General features: G+C 38.7%; 1 long non-coding RNA gene across 1 annotated transcript in view; it reads left to right on the top strand.

Annotated features, from left to right (window-relative positions):
• The first annotated feature begins 4,228 nt into the window (after nt 1–4,228).
• The window catches only part of LOC118670536, a 33,883-nt gene continuing 15,215 nt past the window's right edge, over nt 4,229–22,896 (top strand). Inside the window, exons 1-4 of the long non-coding RNA XR_004972369.1 lie at nt 4,229–4,351; nt 12,378–12,481; nt 16,440–16,549; nt 20,926–21,087. This is a non-coding gene — a long non-coding RNA (uncharacterized LOC118670536). The remainder of the gene's footprint in view (nt 4,352–12,377; nt 12,482–16,439; nt 16,550–20,925; nt 21,088–22,896) is intronic.

Genomic DNA, 22,896 nt, shown 5'->3' on the forward strand with positions numbered 1-22,896 from the left:
CTAATATAACTTATGCTCTTTAGAAAATGATCTTTAAATAATAGTCATGAAAGGTTTGAAGCCAGGACCAATTTTGTTCATCTTTGTCTCTCATTCACACCTAGTCTAATTGCATATGGCAGATGCTCAAAAAAGGCTTATTAAAAGAACTAGAGGCCTGGTGCATGAATTCGTGCACCAGTGGAGGGTCCCTCGGCCTAGCCTGCAGGATTGGGCCGAAACCAGCTCTCCGACATCCCCCAAGTTGTCTCGAATTGCGAGAGGACACAGGCTAGGCCAAGGGACCCCACTGGTGCATGATTGGGGCTGGGGAGGGACACGGGAGGTTGGCCAGCCAAGGCGTGACCACGGGAGGGCTCCAGGGCATGTCCGGCCCATCTTGCTCAGTCTAGATCGGCCGGACCCCAGCAGCAAGCTAACCTACCAGTCAGAGCGCCTGCCCCCTGGTGGTCAGTGCACATCATAGCTATGCACTGATTGACGGTCAACTGTCTGCCCCCTGATGGTCAGTGCACATCATAGCGAGCAGTTAAGCAGCCTTAGCATATCATTAGTATATTATGCTTTGATTGGTTGAACAGCCGACCGGTTGACCGGACACTTAGCATATTAGGCTTTTATTATATAGGATGGTTGTCAACCTTGCAAAAAATGTGAAGGTGGCAGCCTGGCTCTATAGATGAACATATGCATAGGTATATTGATAAATGTATGGGGGAAATCCTTCATTGGCTATTCAATCAGTTATAAATAAAATCACTTCATTCCTTGCAAAAATATTTATTACTTTTAAGTTAAATGGATCAATAAGACAGTCTCTGCCTTGAAAGTATTATAGTTCCTTAAAAGAAAGCAATATATATTACACCTAAGGCTGTTTATTTCTGCAATATTTGACAGTAGAACCATTTAAAATATCAAATAAAACTGAAATTCATAAAATTTCACATTATTTTCACATTTATTATCTACTTTCATTTAAAATAGTTGCAGTTTGTAGACTCTAAAGTAGACAATTTTACTTCCTTCTAATTATTTTCTATTTTAAAAGAGCAAAATCTTCATAAAAGAGACAAAATATGACTTGCCAATGGCTATAAAGTCAATTTGTGGCAAATTTAAAATAATACATATTTCAGGATTTTACATTCCAAATAAAACTTCTATTCTGCTTGCTAAATATACTTAGTTATTATGCTTGCTAAATTCACTTAGTCATTCATTAGGTGCACTGATTCTTCCAGAGTATTATTTAGTGATGAGGAATTTATGCCTAAATTTCTTCCATTAACTCTGTACATTCTGATTTTGTGAATAACTTGGTTCAAAACCTTTAGCCCAATTAAGTGTCTGAATACCAGGATAAGTCCACTGCTCAAAAGGTTTTGTTTTTAAAATAGCGTAGGCAAGAAATACAAAAGGATACTTGTTTAGGATATGTAATTTGAAAAACTTTTATTAAAATGAATTAAGTAACTCACATTTTGCATTGCCTGGAAACTAATAAATGAACAGATGACAGTTTTACCTTTCCAAAGTACCATGCATTTCCCAAATATAACATTAATCTAACCTGTAATCTCTTGTTCAATATTTATAGTCACTGCTAATCTCTAAACCCCACAAAAGAAAGGATGTATTAATACCATTTATTGCCTGATTTACAATGCTACAAAGAAGTGTCTGACACATAATGATAGTCAACCCAATAAATATTGTTGAGTGGGACAAAATTGAAGAAGTGAAGCAGTATGAAAATCCTTCCAATCATTTTGAAAAATATAATGAGGAATTTCTACATGTGAAGAAAATTAAAACTACACCAAAAAAAATTAACTAAAATCCTTGATAATATTTTATATATGTGTTATGTATGTACATACACAGATATTGACATACACATGTATATGCATGTGTCTATTTTGTCATAGAATTTGTAATGTAGTAATAATAACAGCAATAATAAATAATATAGATAGACATTTGAGTACTTACTACATGCCAGAAACTATGTGTTTTACTCATATTAATTTATTTTTTACAACTGCCTTACTAGATAAGTACATTTTATCCTTATTTCATGGAGAAGGAAACAGTACCTATTTTATAGGTATTATAAAATAAATGGAAAGCAATGTCACCCTTACAGTTTCTCATATGACTACAAGAAAGAAAGAAAGAGTGGGAATGGGGGAGAAAAAGAGGGTAGGAGTATGGCAGGAAAGAGAAATTAATTTAACTACTTATGTACTCGAAAGTGTGCATAGATTGGAAATAATGATAGGGAATGAAGGAGAGGAACCCTAGAAATAACTAGCATTTAAAGAGCTCTACTATGCTTCCCGAGATCAAGGCTTGATTTCTACAAGATATTCTTTACTATTTGCTCTTATTACACAACTCTTATACTAATAAATTGTGTTTGTGTTCCAATAAACATTATGTGGATAAAATGATAAACACAATAAAAATAATAAAATAAATAGTATAGAATAAATATATAAAATATAAAACAAAAATAAATAAAATATATAACTAAATAAATATACAATAAATAAATATGTTATAAGTATAAAATAGTATAAATAAATTAATTGACATAATAAAATCTATCAGTAACATATAAATTAAATATAAAATATTACAGATATTCTTATCATAGACCTGACAGTGTTTATGAAGTGATTTTATAATAAAATATAAATTGTAAAAAACATTGAAAATGTAAAGAAACAAAAAATCAATGATTTTACCACTTGAGGATAAATTTGTTCAGAAATCAATTTATGTACTTCAAGTAATTTATGGAAAACATAAAATATACTTACATGATTTAAAATTAAATTAGAATAATGCTGTATTTTCAGTGTATGGTATTTTTATTTGCTTATTAAGGAAAAAAGTATAATTCACACTTTTTAGAAATGTAGTGAATTGAGTTGTGGCAAATGCATAAACCCCTGTACCCAATACCATCATCAAGATCTGGAATACTCCATTATCCCAGAAACTCTCCTCACATTCCTTTCCAATCAATACCTCCAACCTGTGGAAAGCACAGTTTTGATTTCTATGGCAATAAATTAGTTTTGTCTATTCCAAAACTTTATATAAAAGGAAGCACACAGAATGTACTCTTTTCTGTCCTGCCTCTTTTGATCAGCATGTTTGGAGATTCATCCATGTAGTTCCATATTATCAGTAGTTTACACGGCTGAATAGGTCACAATTTGTTCATCCACTCATATACTGTCATCTCAGTGGGGTGTTTTCAGTTTGGAGCTATTATGAAAAAAACCTTCTCTGATCATGTTCTTATGTATTTCATGGATATATGCCTTTCAGGACTTTAAGATAAATTTATGTTGTTTGATACCACTGATTTTAATTTCTTACAATAGCAATAGGAAATTAATACATTATTCCAATAGCCAATGGGTAGACACAACCCATCAAAACCTCTCTAAACTCATTTCAAATTGCAACAGAAATTCATATTAATTTAACTATAATTCTCTAAGTTAAAATACCTTAAGTCAGACATTTCTTCTAAATGCAGTTCTTTTTTGGCTTTGTTTTGTTTTTGTTTTATTTCAGGACAAAAATTACATGGCCTGGGACCCTCACTTTGACAATGCTGTATTTTATCTTTTTTATTTTTAGTAAATTTATTGGGATGACACCGGTTAACAAATTATATAAGTTTCAGGTGCACAAATCCACAACACATCATCTGTACACTGTATTATGTGCTCACCACCTCAAGTCAAGTCTCTATCCATCACCATTTATCCCCCATATACCCTCCTCTGCCTCTTCCCAACCCCCTGCCCCTGACAATCACCGCAGTTCTTAAACAAAATGGGCAAAAAAGATGTGTACCAGTATTTGTTAGGAAGCAGGCATGAAAAACTAGCAAATATACTTTTGTTTTTAAAATCAGCAACTATTATTGATATAAATATTTCCAATCATCTGAGAACATCTGCCACTACGGAACTCGTTCAATGTTATAAAAATGAGGCTATAACTAGCATGACGATAAAACTCTTTTGTGATTCCACTGCTCTTCAGACAAGTCTATGCAGCAGCAGAACCTCTCCTTCCATTGGCAATAAACACCACGCCTGTTCCCCGGACGGCCCACGCCTCATTCTATTGTGCAACAGCTTGTGCTGCTCCCACTCTTAAAAGACAGGAAAGGCCACCCACTAACATTTCTGCATTGCTCCTTTTCCCATTTACACTCTATCAGTGGAATTAACATCTCATTCACTGAATCAATCGCATAGCTGAACGAGAATATGACAGCTGGAAGGAGTTTTCTGATCTTTGGTCAGCAAACATTAAGGTACATGGCGTTGATCCAACATTGCTTTATATATATTATGTATTTTTACTTCCTTGTGTCAAGAAGCAGGTAATGCTCTACCAAGAATGTAGACTAACTGGTTTGATTAGTTTGGTGTATTTATAAAAGATTTCATGAAAAGGAAGAGTTTCGGTTTTATGAAAACCTACATGTCTAATGCTTCAGTTAGATATTGAAAAATACATGAAGGCACAGCGATTTCATTGACTAGGGAATAAAAAGGGTGGTGGAGGGCTGGAAATTGGCTTTGTTATAACAACACAGAAACCTCTGGCTCTGATTAAGAAAATGCTTTTATTACCAAGTTGTTGCATCCTGGTTCATAAAACTTTGTGTCAGTCATGGAGCTAAAAATTTCTCATATGTTTTTATCCCCAAGATAAATTTTACAAAGCAGAGATTATAGAAATTTTCCATTTCCATGTATATCTGAGAGTCAGGGACCTGGAAAAAGGAAAGGCATTTCTTACATGGTAGTATCTGTCAGTTCTCTCTTTTTTTTTTCTTGACAAATCACTGTCCCGTTAAATCTCTATGTATGAAGTGCCTAATGTGGGCATTATTCTGAGGTGCCAAGCATATAAACAGCATGAGACCCATTCCTCGCTTGAAACATGCCTTAAAGGGACAAGTAAAATCAAGTAGATATCTTGAGGGGTCAATCTATATATATATAGAGAGAGAGGTAATATGCAAATTAGGCCAGGACACCGTAATGGTCACAACCAGCTCAGGAAAAGGGGCCTGAGGTGGGCCCAGAGCCTGAGAGGACAACAGACAGGACGGCCCATGCCCGGCCCCAGAGCCGGAGAGAACAACATGCAGGGGGGCCTGCCCCCAGTCCCAGCCCTGTGGCTGCGGCGCTGGGCTGCTAGGGCCAGAGCGGTGACACAAACCTGCAGGGGGGCTGGATTGATTCTGATCAAGTGCATGCACCTAGGTTGCAGGCTCCTCCCTGGCCAGGGCCCAGGTCAGGGCTCATGCAGGAGGCAACCAATCAAAGTGTGCCTCTCACATTGATGTTTCTCTCTGTCTTTCCCTCTCTGTGTTGACGAAAACAACTTGGCGGCTGTGGTGGCCGGCAGCGGCAGCAGCAGCGGAGGTGGTCAGGGTGATGCCTTCCCCTGATCAGCCTGGTTGCCTCCTGCAGAGGGAGGCCAGACTGTGGGTTAGGCCCACTCCCCGTGGGCCTAAGTAGGACATCCCCTGAGGATCCCACACTGTGAGAGGGGGCAGCCAGGGCTGAGGGGACCCTCTGCCCCCAATGCACGAATTTCATGCACTGGGCCTCTAGTAGATGAATAAGTGTTGATGGTGTAATTTACTGCATGGTGACTATAGTTAACAAGACTGTATTATATATTTATAAGTTGTTAAGAAAGTAGATTTTAAATGTTCTAAACACATGAAAAATTCTAATTATGTGAGGTCATGGATGTATTAACTAGCATTATTGTGGTAATCATTTTGCAATATATACATATATCAAATCATAATTGTACACCTTAAACTTACACAATGTGATATGTCAATAATCTTATATAATAAAAGGATAACATGAAAATTGACCAAATGGCAGAATGACCAGTCTCTATGGCACACATTGACCATCAGGGGGCAGACGCTTAAAGCAGGAGCTGTCCCCAGCCCACAGGCCATGATCACCCGATGGCAAACAGGGAACTGGGGGTGGGTGGCAACAGATGCAGGCAGTGCCAGGCCAAGGCCCCCGCCCCACCCATCACCCCACATACAGAGGGCGACTGGCAGCAGGGGGCGGGGCTGGCAAGCAGGCATGAACAGCCAACCTCTTGGTCCCTCCTCCCAACCAGCAGGCTCCAATGGCAAATGGGGAACTGGGGGGGTGGGGGGGGTGGGACCGGCTGTCAGCAGCTGGGGAAGATGCCCCTGATCACAGGCCAGGCCTAGGGACCCTACCCATGCACGAATTTCATGCACCAGACCTCTAGTAGCGCAATGAAACTAGAAATAAATAATCAACAGAATCAGTTTTGAATGATTTGGGGAAGGTTACTTACAAATTTTAAAAATACACATATGTAAGATAACACTTCCCTCCATCGAAGGTCATAATTAGCCAGGCTCCTTAAAGGGTGAATAAATCTTTCAGATTTGCCCCAAAAGTCCTAGTTGTAAAACTAAAATTTCAAGACCCCTCAGTCCCAAGCAAGCTGGGACAGATGATCACCCTACTTATACATGACCAGATTCAACTATGTGTAACCTGAAAATACTCATTGGTTTTCTCATGTATGCCTAGCACTTTGTAGGGAATCATGTATAAGGTCATTATGGTTCAAACCAATAGTTTGGCCTTTTGACAAAGTAACATATATAGTGAATGTTTCAGTTTATTTACTTCTTTATTTGAAAAAGTAAGAAGAAAATTCAAAGCCTTATACTATTCATATAATAAAAAAAATGCAAACCTTCAAATCATCTTGTTCTCCATTAAAATCTCTCCATTTCATTTTTAGTACCACCTTTTTGTCTACTCAGGCCAGAAACATCAGCTGAACACATGCAATTTATAATTGCTGAGGGAACAGTAACTTTGAATTATTTCGCTTTCGGGCCTTTGTCTGTTTTTTAGGCGACAGTGTGAATGAAGGAATCTGCTTCCATACTGATTTATATGAAATGTTTCAGAACATGAGGGAAAGGTATTATATCACTTGCTTTTTCAAAAATGCTGCTGTTAAGGTAATTTGGAACTTAACACAAACACATTGACTCAACCCAAGTATGGTATATGTTAACGAACATAAAAGCTCATGTGCTATCATTTGCTTTTCAAATTTGCACAACTTTATTGACTGAATGAAATGAGGTCTCCATTTCAATGTGGCCACTCAGGATTTCATATTCATTTTTTTTCTATATGTATGTTTTTTTAAACCTTGAAAATTATGTCCATGTTTCATATCCCACAGAAGAGCACTGAAGGCAAGCATTAAGGGAGAATAAATAAGATAGAGGGGTGTGTGTGTTTTCTGATGGGAAAGAAATTAAGTCTTCCACTTTTCCAGTGTTAACTTTTTAAAAAAGTTTTATTTCTATTCATTTTGATTTCATAGTATGACAAACTAATATCCTAAACTCCCTTGCTCTCTTGCCTTTCATTGCTCTACTGTGACAAATAGCTAACCATTCGCTAAGAATCCAGCTACCCTTCTGTTTTATACTTGGTTGATGAGTGCTTCCGGGGGAAGGTCACATTATTGGGCAATTGGCTATCACTGTGAGTGTGTGTTCAGCTTTCTCAACTTAGCCCTCTGTATGATTACAAGGCCCACCCTATCATTATAGTCATCGTACACATTTCCTTCTTACAATAATTCTTTTTCTACATTTCTCAAGTATTTCATGTCTTCTTATCCCCACTCCCTCTCAGCAGAGGACCTCAAGTAATTCCCCAAATTTTCAGAAAAATAGAAGCTATTAGATGAAATTTGCCTCAACTTCTGGTCTTGAAACCTACATAAATAGTCAAATCTTCTCCCAAATTTTACTTGCTTTTTCAAAAATGCTGCTGTTAAGGTAATTTGGAACCTAATACAAACACATTGACTCAACCCAAGTATGAATGAAAAAAATTTTCATAATTTTGTTGATGTTCTTAGGAACCTAGCATGATTAGTTATTGTATCTCTCGTCTCTATCATCAGTCCAATGTGTGCACCTGTTCTTTATATGTATTTATGCATACATGTATGTATATATGTATAAAGGTATGTATGTATATATGTATACATGTATTTTTTCATTTAAAAGGCTAACTACCATTCCAGTTACTATCCTAACTTCTTTTCAACAACAAAATTTTACAGTGTTGTCTATATTCACATCTCATTCACCTCTTAACTTTCTATTTCTACCATTCCACTAAAATTGTTCCCACCAGGTCACTAATATTTTAAACAGTACACCTTTAAAAGTAAACCTCACTAAACTATACTTTTCAGTCTGCATTTCATCCTATCTCTTAGCCTTATACAATAAGGATTTTTCTTTTTTTGAAACAATTATTTCATTTGGCTTTCCTCATGTCTCTACTTTTGATCTTTTTCTTCTGTTTCTCTGGCCACTCTAGTCTCCATTATCCACACCTCTCCTAGTAGCAATGAGATGTTGGAATTCCTTGGGACTTTGTCCAGTGATGTCTTCCTAGGCAATCACTAACATTTTCAAAACTTCCATTACTATGTATAACTCCCATTCAAATCTATGTCTGAGTCCATGAATTATCGATCCATCTGTTTACACAGCCTTTCCATTTGGGTTTCTCATGAGCACCTAGAACTCTGCTTTCCCAAAGATTCCTGCTCTTCCTGTTGCTCATAGGCGTCCATGAGAACACGTATTCCTCCTCGATCCCCACCTCCCTTTCATCACTTTGCCCAGGTAGTTATCCAGTCCCTGGTGGCACCAATCTAGTACATGGCTCTGCCATCTTCTGGGTGCAATAATATAATCTATAATAATAAAAGCATAATATGCAAATAGACCTAATGACCAAACAGCAGAATGACCAACCACGCTATGACACCCACTGGCGCCAGGCCAGCCAGGTGGATGTAATGCGATTGGGTGGGGCCCCAGGCATTGCCCCATGATTGCCCCAAAGAGGGAGGCCCAGGCCACCGAGCAGCGGGCTGTGGCGGGTGGGCAGGACCTCCCTCTGCGGGGGCAATCCATCACAGAGCCCCGGCCAGGTGGGCAGGGCCTACCTCTTTGGGGTGATCGATCGCGGGGCTCCTAGACTGTGAGAGGGCACAGGCCGGGCTGAGGGACCCTCCCCCCCAGTGCACGAATTTCATGCCTGGGCCTCTAGTGACAATATAATATCTTTCTAATTGGTCTCCTGCATCTAATATTGTCACTCTCATGCCACCACTGACTAACTCTCCTCATAGTAGCCAACAGGATCTCTTAAAAACCATAATCATGATTAATGAAACTCCTGTTATGGCCCTTTGATAGCTTCTTATTATTTTAAGATTAAGTCCAAAATCCTTAATAATCCTTTTAAGACCTTTTAAGAATCAGCCCAGAATTGCTTCTTGCTCCTTTCCTATGATTGTCTTTTCAGCCCTATGAAGCTTTCCTGAGATCTTTGAACACACAATGCTTATTTCCCTGAGTCAACATAGAGGCATTTGCTCCTCTTTTCTGTGCCAACGTCCTCTTCATGTTACAAATTAATGATCTCCAACTCATGGAAGTTTCCCTTGTATTCCCCACTCCCTCAGATTAGGACTTATGTATCCCTGTATCATATCCCGGCACATGGTCAGGGTTCAGAAATATTTGTTCACTGACTTTTTAATTCACTCTCGGTTCCTCGAGACCTGACAGCTACTAAAACTTGATGTGAATCAGAAGCATGTGAAGACTGTTCACCTTAGCAGGTGCCCATAGTCAGTCATACGCATACGAGCTACTGTAGGTGGAAATGGAGAACTCCCTATCACCCAGCTGTCGGAAAGGCCCATGTTAATTTGCGACATGGCCAATTGCTGTCAAAATTCTCAGTTTCTCCTTCTGCTGAGATGTGGTAGCTAGGCAACTTCAATAACATTTGGAATCCAACCCACAAATATCTCACTCCCTCCAAGATGGGATAAAATGCCAAAAGTAGTTGGTTTCCCTTGAGAGATACTCTCCTAAGGCTATGAATATGGGCCAAATGTTTGTGAAGAAATGTTTATAACTGCCTATATTTTAAGTGTGCACGGGTACATTGTATTGACTTAATTATGTGGCATAGTGTGACTGATACAATACATGAAAGGCTTGGATTTTCCTACTATAAAATGAAGTCCATATGTAAATAATTATCCTGTTAATATAGCATTTATTGGAAAAACTGGCTGTATATGGCAACACTGTAAATTTAACAAAACAAGCAGTTATTTCAAGAGAACTTTTCCAAGCATAAAATCCTTGTTGTAAGATTTGTCCTGTAAATAGCAAATTTAAGTGAAATAAATTAAATGTCTTGTGCATACACACTTTGACTGAAGAAACAGGCCTCAGCAAATAAACTGACCACATAATGATTTTAAAACGGAGGCAACTATTGCAGCAGGCTTATTTGAGACAATCCTTTATCTTTTCACAAGTTAGCTGGAGATTGAACATATTCACTAAGGGACTCTCTGAATGTCACCAACAATAATATGATTGAGTTATCATAGATTTTAAAGGTGAATAATGGCTACTTAATGCTCTGGACCCTCTAAATTCTCTAGTGTGAAGTGACAAGTTCTTACTTTCATTTTTTTAAACTTGTAAGTGTATATATCAAACTGTAATGAGAAAGTGGTAAGCTTAATGATATCCATTCCCTAGTGCAAATGGTGTTTTAATACATAATTAAAAATTCCTAACTGGGGAATTGCAGTGATATGGTGGAGCTGTTTGAATACAGAAGAGTCATTTTTTCCTAGCTATTTATTAAGCAACGTAATCAACTATTTTTTTATTTCCCAATTGTTTTCTTGCCTGAAATTATAAGCTCATTCTAACTTTCCCAATACTTTTTATTAATACCAAAAAAGTGTTTTATTTCTAACAATGTAATATTTTGTTCTTTCCTAAATCTACCCAGCTATTAAACCAAAGCAAGTTCATTGTCTCATATGCTTATACTTAGCCACTAGTGAATTTTTAGCCTGAGATTTGTTCAATAAAGCAAACACATTGCTATAAATACAATGATTATATATTTCTCAGCCTCACAGAAATATATATTCATGGTGCACACATAAGCATCTAAAGATGTAATAAAATCTCTTAACATATAATAAAATATCCAAATATTTAAATACAGATTCAAGTTTTTAAAATTCTTTTCCAACATATTCATGCAAATTTAACAAACAAAAATTCTACTCTGTAGAATAAACATATTTTGCTAAATCAGTTTAACCTAGACAAATAGTATGAGTTAAATTACCAGATAGAAATTGGGGCATGTCTATCAAATATCAGACAGCAGAATTATATCCAAGAGAAGTTTGGTGCCAAGTAATTGAGAAATTGCTTAAATGCATTTCAGGCTTTGATTTCAGAGCAATTATCCAGAAGTTCAGTCCTGGGCCAATTACACAGTATCATGCTTGGAGAATAGGAAACTGCCCTAAGAGGAAGTTGTTACTGTCATTTGTAAACTATCTCAGACAGCTCATTTAAGGACAGATAAGGTATTTTGTTGTAAAGCAGCTGTATTGTACTGGAAAGCAACATAGTCAAAAGAAATGGAAATGGATCTTGGCTCTCCTATTTACTATTCCCATGTATAATCTTGGGCAAGTCATTTAATGTTCCAGCCTCAATTTTATCATTCTTAAAAAAAGGGGGGAGGGGGTGCCTAGAGTACCTGCTTCAAAGGATTGCAATAAGGCATGTAAGATTATAAGTGGGAAAGAGTTCTCTGTTCCAAAAGACTATTCATATAAGAGATGATGGTTATTATTCTCCATACGATAGTGCTTGCCATAATATCAGTGAATTTATAACCTTGAATGATGAGTTCTGAAGATCCACTGAAAGACCTATAACTTCTTCCTCTTGATGGTATGAATGAATCAACATATACAGCACATCTGAGAACAGTTAAAATAGTAATCTGGAATGAGATGAGTTTATGTCCAAATTTTGAACTCTTACATATCATTACAGCAGACAAAACCATGCAATATTAACTCCATTGAACAACTTATTTGTGTTTATAGGTTTGCTTTCTTTATATAAGAGATGTATCCTGAAATGTTAAATACAATATGAGTGACTCATATTTAACTATTTTGGGGAAAGGTTGTTACCTAGATTAAAGAAACACTATAGTAAATGTTTTGCAAAATAAATAATCCTTCAGGTAAAAAAAATAATAACCTTGCAAATTTGAATTTTTATATGCCACGTATTCTAAAAGTGGGAATATAACTCCTTTAAATTTTTTTTTTTTTTTTTACTTTAGAGCCTCACTCATGAGCTAGAAGTGCCTACTTCAGATCGATAGATGATACAAATGAAGAATGAAAACATCATTTGAAAATTGTCTTCTTGAAATCATTGTCTTGGGTGAGATGATATTCTGTCCACTTCCAAACATCCATCTAACAGTGCCTTTCCCTTCTGCATGTGGCTTCACAGCCACCCTTTAATCAGAGCACTGGCTTCTTTGTATCATAGCGGGATCTGTGATCCAGATGCTGACGTCCAGGTACTGATACAGCTACCCATTCCAGCCTGTTTGCTCCTTTAATTATGTCCCGTCACAGACTCTGGCTCTTGACTCCTTTCATTTGCCTGAATGTTTGTTATTTTTATTGTTTACTCTCTGATTGTGCTCCTAATGGCTAGAAGATTCCTATGGATGGCCTCTTACCTCCCAACATTTTCTTTGCCCCTATCTTCCATCCCTGACAATTTAGGTCCACTTTTAGAGCCAGGTAAGGGCAATATCCACTCTTCAACAGCCCTGACTTCAGGCTCTCTTATTCACTCACAGAACCTCCTGTTGGCCCTGGAGTGAGGATTTATGGGGTCTTTATTTTTTGTAAAGGATTTTCTAAGTCAGGATTACTTCTAATTAAAAGTGACAGCAAGCCAACAGAAAACTAGTTGAGCCAAAAAAAAAAAAAAAAAAAAGAAGAAGAAGGGATTTTTTGGAAGACTTGTAACCACACAAAAAAGCAAATATGGCCCAGGGGCCAATTGGGAATAGAAACTTCAATGTCTCCAGAAAACACTGCATGTTTTCTATCCACATGTTGTCATTACTTTCTTAGGAAAGGTTTTCCCACTAACAGAAAATATAGAATCTGGCAGCAATTCCATCTTCAATCTTTCATTATCATCACCAGAAAATGATTGACTCCTGCTGTCTCTTTTTCACGTTAAAAAACTAGTTTGTCCAGTTTGAGTGAAGGGTTCATTCCCAGACCCATCAGCTAAGGTCAGGCAGTGAGTAGTGTCACTCTGGATTTATTGACTCATCTCAGATCCTTACGTGTGGCTGAGACTTATAAGAAGTGCCAGCTCCCACTCAGACTAGATGGCCAAAATGGGAGAAAGACCATTTCCCAGAAGGAGGGAGTGAGAGTGGAGAAACAATTTCCAGAAAGAGGGAAAAATGACCGGACAGACAGGCAATGACTGTTCATTGGGGTATATATCCAGTTGGCATATTATCTTTTCACCTTTTTGTTTTCCTATTTTCCCCACTAACCTCTGCTTTTGGTTTGTATCATAAAATTTTAAGGTCAAGGTGACTAATAGGTAGTAAAAGCAAACTAACCTGAAAAAAAGCTTTGTAGGAGAATTAACACTGTTTCAGTACTGGCTACATTCCAGAAATGTCTTCTATAGTCTTTTCGTTCCTCCCCCAAACACCCCTGAAATGAAATATCTTAATTTCCAGATAAAAACATTAATACTTGGGAATAATAAATAACTGCTTCAAGATGATAAAATTAGCAAGGGCTATGCTAGAACTGAAAAGCTATATCTATCCCATTGGAAAGAGGGAAATGCAATGGGGCTAGGACAATTTTAATTTATGATGCCAATTGTGAGGAAGTAGTGTCTGGTGTTCAGGACTTATTTTTACACATCAACCCCACAAACTAGACTTGCTGCTTTGCAGGGGTCAAGTCCAAGAACAACTCAGGCCAAGTTATTCCATTGTTACTACAAGAAATTTAAATAAATAATTGCTCTCCTTTCTTTTGGGGGGAATCTATTTTACTCACCATCATAGTAGTAAGAAGGAAAGTTGAAATTATTATGTAGAGCTAGAGAAATGAGGCCAAGGAAACACGTTGTCCTACTGACTATAGCCCATGCTAAAAAGGATTTCTCATAACATTATATGATAAGAATACTATATCAGGACTTGGTGGAAAGTCTTTTAAAAAAATAAACAGAATGATTTTTCCTAGAATATGCATTGTGAATTAATGAAGGTGTTAGCCAGCTATTGGAAAATTCCTGGGCCTTGCGTTCTTGTCAAATACAATTGCAACCCCATTAGCAACTGATAAAGGATGATCATACATGTGAAAGATGAGAAGATATTCACTCTGTATCCACAGAATACAGTTGAAGCCCTTCCTTACATTGCACAGTCCTTGTTCTTGGCTCCAGGCATACAAAGATGTGTCCCTTCTCTCAACTCACAGTCAAGTGGATGTACGTTGATGCACCCCTGAGTTCAAAACTTTAAATGAATTCTCGAGATAATTTCGTGAAGTGAGTACCAAGTATGCAGAGTGCTAGCCATGGATCACAGGCCACTCTGACAACAGGTTTATAAAGTAACTAACATCACTCCCATGTTATAGGTCAATGGTTCTCAACCTTCCTAATGCCGCAACCCTTTAATACAGTTCCTCACGTTGTGGTGACGCCCAATTTCATTGTTACAAATTGAACATAATTAAAGCATAGTGATTAATCACAAAAACAATATGTAATTATATATGTGTTTTCCGATGGTCTTAGGCGACCCCTGTGAAAGGGTCGTTCAACCCCCAAAGGGGTCGCGACCCACAGGTTGAGAACCGCTGTTATAGGTGAAGGAACCATCTGAGAGACAAAGATACAGACAGTGAGTACCTGACCAAGGCAAGATTTGAGTCTCTCTGCCCTGTTTTAGAGATCACTTATTTATCCCATTCCTCCACGCTCCCATGTTCAAACTGCAAGCTGGAGATGAAGTCTTGTCTTTCTCTTCCTCTTCTCCCCTTACACATTTGGCAGAGACCTAGGAAATAAATCTGGGCATTTGTTGATTGACCCAGGCACTGACACCCAATAGAATTAATTTGCTTTTGACACTTCACTTCATATTTGTTCGAGTTTATATTTATTTAATTTATGATAAACCTGTAAAAGAGCATGGCCTGGAAAATTGAGATAAAATTAGAAATGTTTCCCCTAATTTTCAAGCCTGGAATTACAACCAAATCTAAAGAGACAATTTAGTTATTAAAAGAGTTCTGAAATAGAAAAATATTGCTCAATTGAACAGTAATATGCAAAGAAATGGCTCTGATGTAAGAATAATTTCTTGACTTTAGCCTTTTATTCTTGGTACATTCTATTTTAACAAGTGTTACAGAACAGAGAGAGTTCGTCCACCCGGCACTAGCAGAGCCAAACACTAGACACTAAAAATTATAGTGGAGAAATATTGGCTATTTTATTATGAAAGGCACCACCCAGAACGGGAAGCGAATGCTCAAAAGGCCAAACTCCCCAGTGGCGTGTAGGTTACAGATTACATAGAGCAAAATCACAAGACTGTGGGTTAGAGGGTCCGGGGTCTGCTGGGAGCTGATTTGCTGGGGGTGAGGTAAGGGTAAAGAATCATTTTTTCAGCTCTTGAGGACAGCTCTGAGGTCTTTTCTGGAGTCCCTCAGTCCATCTCATGGGGAAGTAGCCAGGGGTCTTTCCACCTTAGTGTTCAGGAGCTGAAACATAACTTATGTCGAGATGTGATCTTTAGCCTGCCAGCGGTTCAGACAGTGTCACCATTGTCAGGGCCAGCTACTGTCTTCTGCTGCCTCTGGGGGTTGCTAATGAAGGGGACAGGCTAGGTCTAGGATGGGTATATAGACAGTGAAAGAGAGAGAGACAGAGATAGAGATGATTTCTAGAGCTAGGATTTAAAACTAAATTTAATCCAAGTCATAAGGACTCTGAGCTTCCCAGGAACTTCTCAAATGATGCTTTACTGTATGAACTCTCAACTTTTTCTGTTTTCTTCAGGACATTCTGGTGTTACCTGGCAGTGTTGTTGATGTGCAAATCCTAAAACTCTTGATTAGAACTTGGTCATTTTTTATTTTAGCAAAGCCTCCTGATTAATTTATGCTTGGTCGACAACATGTACTGCCTATTTTGATTATTATCTTGCATATAAAAGGTGGGTTTGTATAACTTTCAGCAGTTTCAAAGACATTAATTCTTAATGGCTTTCCCAGGGAAGGAGTGAGGGGTAAATATTATGACCTCACTGTTTTCCCCTCTTCAGTTCCCTAGGGGTGCTCTCCAAGCTCAGCATGAAGCCAGAAGGAAGGGGCAGCAATTACATGGAGTAGCAATAACAGACCAGCCTCCTGGGTGCAAAGCACGGTGGACAAGGTGGGGAAAGAACGTTTGGAGAAGCAAATGAAAATAGTGGCGGAAACTGAGTTGACCAGGGCTCTGCTGTCTTGTACCTGCCCCTTTGTTGACCATCTTGCTGCTGCCTCTCTGTTGCACATGTCATCTTGTGCGTGTTCTGTGAGGCAGGGACTGAGAATCAAGCTCTACAGTGAATCCCCTACACTCAGCACACTGCCAGGTACATGACAGGAGCTCTATAAATACCCAATAAATGCCCATTCAGTTGATTTATTTCTTTTTTGAGCTTGTGTTTAGAGAAAGGTACAGAGCATCGACATAGTAAATATTTATCAAATTCTCTCATTTGAGTGACTTCCTGAGCATAGACTCAGGCCTAGAGAAGTACACCTCTGACTAAGCTCCATTCACAATCCCAACTTCCCAGTATAATAAATGCTCACAGACAGCCCTCTCGACTTCCAATGTACTCCAGAAAAGGAGGTTGCTTAATAGCAATCAATCAAGAGCTTTAGGTCTTTGCAGGGACTATCAATGTGTCTTGTAAATCACTGGCTTTCAACAAATACTGCCTTTGACAAAACTGAGTTGAAAGTTCCATTTAGCTTAGACGGTATTACGCATATAGTAAATGTGAATCCCAAGTGCCCCTCACCATCTGTCTCATTTCTGGAGTGATAAGGAAGGAAATTGCAAGAGGGCATTGCAGTGGGAGTCTGAACATCAGTGTTCCCCTAGATAGTAAAAAGGATATTACTCTGTGGGAACGCACACTACAGGAGATAAGACACAGCACACTCCCTCACCTTCGGCATTTTTCATTTTTCATGTAAACTTGGTCTCTTGATGCTTAGAATAGGCTCAACTAAATACACCAGAATAAAACACCTTAAACATTTGTGTCTTCAAATGTTGACAATGAGAAATGTACCAGCATCATGAATTTAGTCTCAGTAGACTAGACCAACAGCCTCCACTATAACACAACCCCCAGGTCTCAATTAGTGCATTCAGGTTGCAAGTAAGGCAGTGATATATCTATATATCTATTACAAAACCCACCAAACATATTTTTGCTAAACCTTGTTTAATTTTATAAAATAGTAGGTCTTAGGAAATTGTCTGCAATATAAAAATATATATAAAAACTTATTTATGCACTAGCCGGTTTGGCTCAGTGGATAGAGCATCAGCCTGCGGACTCAAGGGTCCCAGGTTCGATTCCGGTCAAGGGCATGTACCTTGGTTGTGGGCACATCCCCAGTAGGGAGTGTGCAGGAGGCAGCTGATCGATGTTTCTCTCTCATCGATGTTTCTAACTCTCTATCCCTCTCCCTTCCTCTCTGTAAAAAAATCAATAAAATATTTTAAAAAAACCTTATTTATGATAAGTCAGATGTAAAGAGGCAAATACTGGGTGGTAAGGCTTGTTTGTGGAATTTTAGAAGTCATAATCATAGAAACAGAGCATACAATGGTAGTTGCCAGGAGCTAAGGGATAGGGGAAATGAAGAATTGTTAGTCAAAGGATACAAGTTTCCAGCTATAAGATGAATATGTTCTATGGATGTTCACTATGTTGACTATCCTATATAATAAAAGGCTAATATGCAAATTGTCCCCTCGGGAGTTCTACTGACTGGGAGTTTGACCACTCGCTATGATGTGTGCTGACCACCAGGGGGCAGCATTGAACAAAGGCAGGCCCCGGCCTGCAGCCAGAAGGCCCTGATCGGCCCTATCGCCAGCCAGGCCTAGAGACCCTATCCATGCAGGAATTTCATGCACCAGGCTTCTAGTAGTTAATAATACTGTAATGTACACTTAAAATTTGCTAAGAGAGTACATCTTAAATGTTCTTACCACAAAAATAATAGAAAAGTATGTAAAGTGATGGGTGTCTTATTTTGACTTTGGCATTCATTTCACAGCTATACATATACCAAATTATTACACTGTGCACCTTACATATATACAATTTTAATTGTCAGTTATACCTTAAACCTGAGGGGAAAATAAACCTATCGAGGGAAATTATCCTAAAAAATCTTATGGATAATGACACAATAATCTAAATTTGCTAATTTTACTCAAATATTATTAGTTCTCCAAAGAAAGCTTTGTATACAGTTGTTTTATTTCCAAACAGACCCATTCTCTTTGCCTCTGAACTGTTTAAACTTACAGGTCTTGTAGTTTTCTGGTGATAAATATTAGCTCCTATGCATGCAGAAAATGACTTACTAGTTTGCAGGACAGAGTTATCAGCAGAACTGCATCCTTTTCACACTGGGGCTCATTGTACTCAGATGTACTAGAAAATCCTTTCATGAAATTTGAGAGATCAATCCTCCCTCAAGTGCTATGCCCCAGAGACAGACACACACAAGTCTCTCTTATGTTACCTTGTGCTGCTAATGCCTCTGCCTCGATCGGTGCTTCTCAAGGCAATGGAGGGTGGGGTTTGGAATCATACGGAGCTTAAATCACAGCACTGCCACTAGCAAGTAACATGGCCCTGGACAAGCTACTTACACTCTCTGTGTCTCAATGTCCTTATCTGAAAAGTGAGAATACACAGCATCGATGTGTAGGGCTATTGCCAAGATTAATGAGCTAATTACAGCAAAACACTCTACATGATGAAATCCAGAGTCCTGTTTTTTGTCTTATAACTCTGAGTTTGCTTGCATTTGGTAATTAGATGTAACTATTGTATTTACTGGGCAAGAAATGACCAGAGACGTGGCTTCTAGCCGTGGGACTCCCGCACCCACATGATCTTCCTGGCTTCCATGATTAGGGAACTGAAGAGATGGAGATGGGGTTCAGGACCAGTCCCTGACACTTAAAGAACTTAAATTACTCTTCTCCTTAGATGTTTTTATTCAACACACCTTAATTAAGAACCTTAGATTGAATCATATGAAACTGCCAATGGTCTACCATGGGTAATTTCACACATTTGAATGTAATATCATGCTCCAGGCAAAGGGTTAAGGAAGCCAAGACTAACAAAACAAACCTGGACTCTGTCCTCACAGAACTGATGATGCAGGTGGTAGGAAAACAAACAACATACTAACGGAAAAAAAGAAGTGAAGGGGGTTATGGCAGTAAATATCATTTATCCATGAAAAAAACCCAAGGGGCAAAAGGCCAGGAGTGTTCAGAAAAACATCTCTCCTTATGGAAACCAAATGAATGGGTCATGATGGTTTGGAGGGTATATTGCTGTAACAAATTACCACAAATGTAGTGTATTAAAACACCACCTATTTATTCTCTTACAATTCTGGAGGTAAGAAGCCCCAAACCAGGTTTATTGGGCAAAATCAAGGTATAGGGAGGGTCAAGCTCCCTCTGAGAGGAATTTGTCTCCTTAGCTTTTCCATCCTCAAGGGCTACAGTCCTTGCATGTCTTGGCTCATGGACCTTTTCCTCCATCATCAAGGCCAGCAGCACAACATCTTGCCTCAGTGGTCACTTGTCTCTTCTGTTTGTCAAATCTCCCTCGTATAAGGATGCCTGTGGTTGCATTGGGACTCACCTGGATAACCCAGAATAATCTCCTCACCTCACGATTCTTCATTTAATAACATCTTCAAAGCCTCTTTCACCATATAAGGTAATGTTCACAGGATCCAGGCATTAGGACCTGAATATCTTTGGGAACACTATTCAGTCTATTACCCAGGAGTGGAAAGCTAATTAATTGCAGGAGAGATCTGAGGGGATACAGCAACCTAAACTGAGATCAGCCAAATGCAGAGCAAGGAAGGATATTGTCCAGGAAACTGAACATTTCACTGACATTAATGATAACAACAACATTAAGGGGTTACCACTACTTATTACTGCTTTTTATGTGTCGGTACAATGTTAATATTTCACTGTATTATCCCATTTGAGCTTCAGGAAAACCTCTAACATCCTAACTAATTTTAACATTTTTTTCATGATTTCAATAGGCTTTTATGAAAGCAGACACACACATGTGTACATAAACATATAAATTTGATTCTATAATGGTACTTCGTGGCCTTATAAAGGCTTTTTGTTGGCATCTGCACAATTTTAAATTAGTTTTATTCAAGAGTTACTGATGCTCCAATATGTGCTCTATTATCACCAAAGTTGCTCTGGATTGTTTTTGTTGCTGGGAAATATTTTGCTCAGGGTCAGTTTATTAACAAATATTTATTGAATAGATACTCTCTTTCAGGTACTTGGGATACAGGGTTGACCAGATAGTTTTGTCCCCTCAACATCCACAGTTTTGTGTGTGTGTGTGTGTGTGTGTGTGTGTGTGTGTGTGTGTGTGTTGGGGGGGGGGGGGAGGATAGTATGTAGATAATTACTGCACAATGTGATTTTTTTTTTCCCCACAATAGAAGCAAGTACTGGAAACTATAGAAGCACATGGTGAAGAAGACAATTGGCCCCGTCTTAAGAGATTTGAGGAAGACTTCCCGGAAGAAGTGACTTCCAAAGTAGGATATAAAGCATAAGTAGGAGTTTGAAGACAAACAGTGTGGAAGAAGAAAATGATTCAGGTAGGACGAAAATAATTTACAAAAATCCAAAAGAGAACATGGGATACTATTGGAATTTTAAATAGTTGACTTAGGCCTCAGGCTAGTACGGGAGAGGTAGAGCAGGAAAAGATGAGGCCACCCACTATGCTACAGGAAGATCATAAATGTTTATCTGTCATATTAGAGAATTTGGATTTTAGCCTCAGGGCGCTGGCATGTGGAGGAGAGATGTGGAACACAGGGTTATAACCAAGGAAATGACACCACAGAATTTAACTTTAGAACAACTTTTTATTGTGGAAAATTATCTTTATCAACTCCCCCCCCCCTTGTAAGCCCACCCTAAATAACACATTATGTAAGTAAAGACCGTACACTGGCTTTGCAAACACAGCTTCTAAATGGTTCTCCTATCTCTCCATACCAGCCATTGCACACTTATACACTCCTCTCAATTGCCCCTACAAGAAACCTCATTGACAATGAAAATAAGGTCAAGGGATCACAAACAGAAACTGACCAGGATTTTTTTTTAAGCAGTAAGTTATTTTAGTTCAAAATAGAAAGTATCCCACAATCCTGTCCTGACAGGAATTTCCAGCTGAGAGCTACTTCTGAAAGGTACCAACAATTTAAACATACACCTCCCTGCCCCTGGCAAATTCCCAGGCCCGTGTCAGTATTTTAGCCTTTCTCTCCTGCTCCTCGCTTTCCTTTTAGCCGACATAAACCACTGACCTTTACTGGTTCTCGAATCCTCCCTGGTCGCCTGCCCCAGCTGAAAGTAAATATGGAAGATCCTTATCGAAAAGAAGAAAGAGAAGCCAGTATTTACGGAGCACTAGTTCAAGGCATGTTAGGTATTTCCTGATATCTTTACTACATTCATTTTTTGTGTCCTTATGTCAACCCTGTGGAGGCAGGTAAAACCCTTATTCTGTACATGAGAAATTGAATCTCCTGGTGATTCATTTCTCCTTTCTCTGTGCCTGGCACTGGGACACGGGGCTAGAAGTTCGGGGTCACAAGGCGTGGTTGGGAGGAATTTGAGGTCAGATTCTTTTGGCTCATGCCTTTCCCACTACATCATAAACAGGGCTTGGCCCCTGTTATCGAGGTCTTTGTTGTTGGTGCCAGCGCTCACACAGCTTGCTGAGTTTCTGGTTCCCTGGTTTTCCCTCCCTGTGGTGTTCTCAGTTTATTACCTGCCCTCTCAGACTTTGGAAACTTCGTATTACTTTGCCCTTGGGTGCCTGTAGCCTCCTGATTGCCGACTGCTCAGCTGGGTACACCCCATTTCCTCTTCGGCCTGTGCCCAGCTCTGAGCTACTTGGTTTCAGTGTCGGAGCTCCACTCTGCCCACCAACACCCCTATCCGCCAACCACAGCCCAACATCTTCCTGGTTTCCACGCACCTGTAGAGCTCTCCAACTCAAGGCCTGCCTACCTGTTCTATCCTCTTCTTCAGCAAAAGAGCTTTAGAAACTACGGTCTGTGTCCTGCATCTCCTACCATTGAGCATTTAAAAAAACGTTTAGTTATTTTTCCAAATTCAGTCATAAAAAAAACTTTACAATGAAGTAGTAATGCTCTGTTTTGATCTAATCAAACCCAGGTATTTCTTACAAATTCAATGCAAGCAATACAATCTGGCTTATGAGTAAATTTGGTCAAAGAATACAGCTAGAACTCTGGCCTAGTAGTCCGGTTGGTTGAGTGTTGTCCCCTGCACCAAAAAGTGAAGGGTTCAATTCCCAGTCAGGGCACATGCTTATATTGTAGGTTCGATTCCCAGTCAGAGTGTATAAGGGAAGCAACTGATCAATG

The sequence above is a fragment of the Myotis myotis genome, unplaced genomic scaffold (assembly GCF_014108235.1).
Source record: "Myotis myotis isolate mMyoMyo1 unplaced genomic scaffold, mMyoMyo1.p scaffold_m19_p_16, whole genome shotgun sequence".
NCBI lineage: Eukaryota > Metazoa > Chordata > Mammalia > Chiroptera > Vespertilionidae > Myotis > Myotis myotis.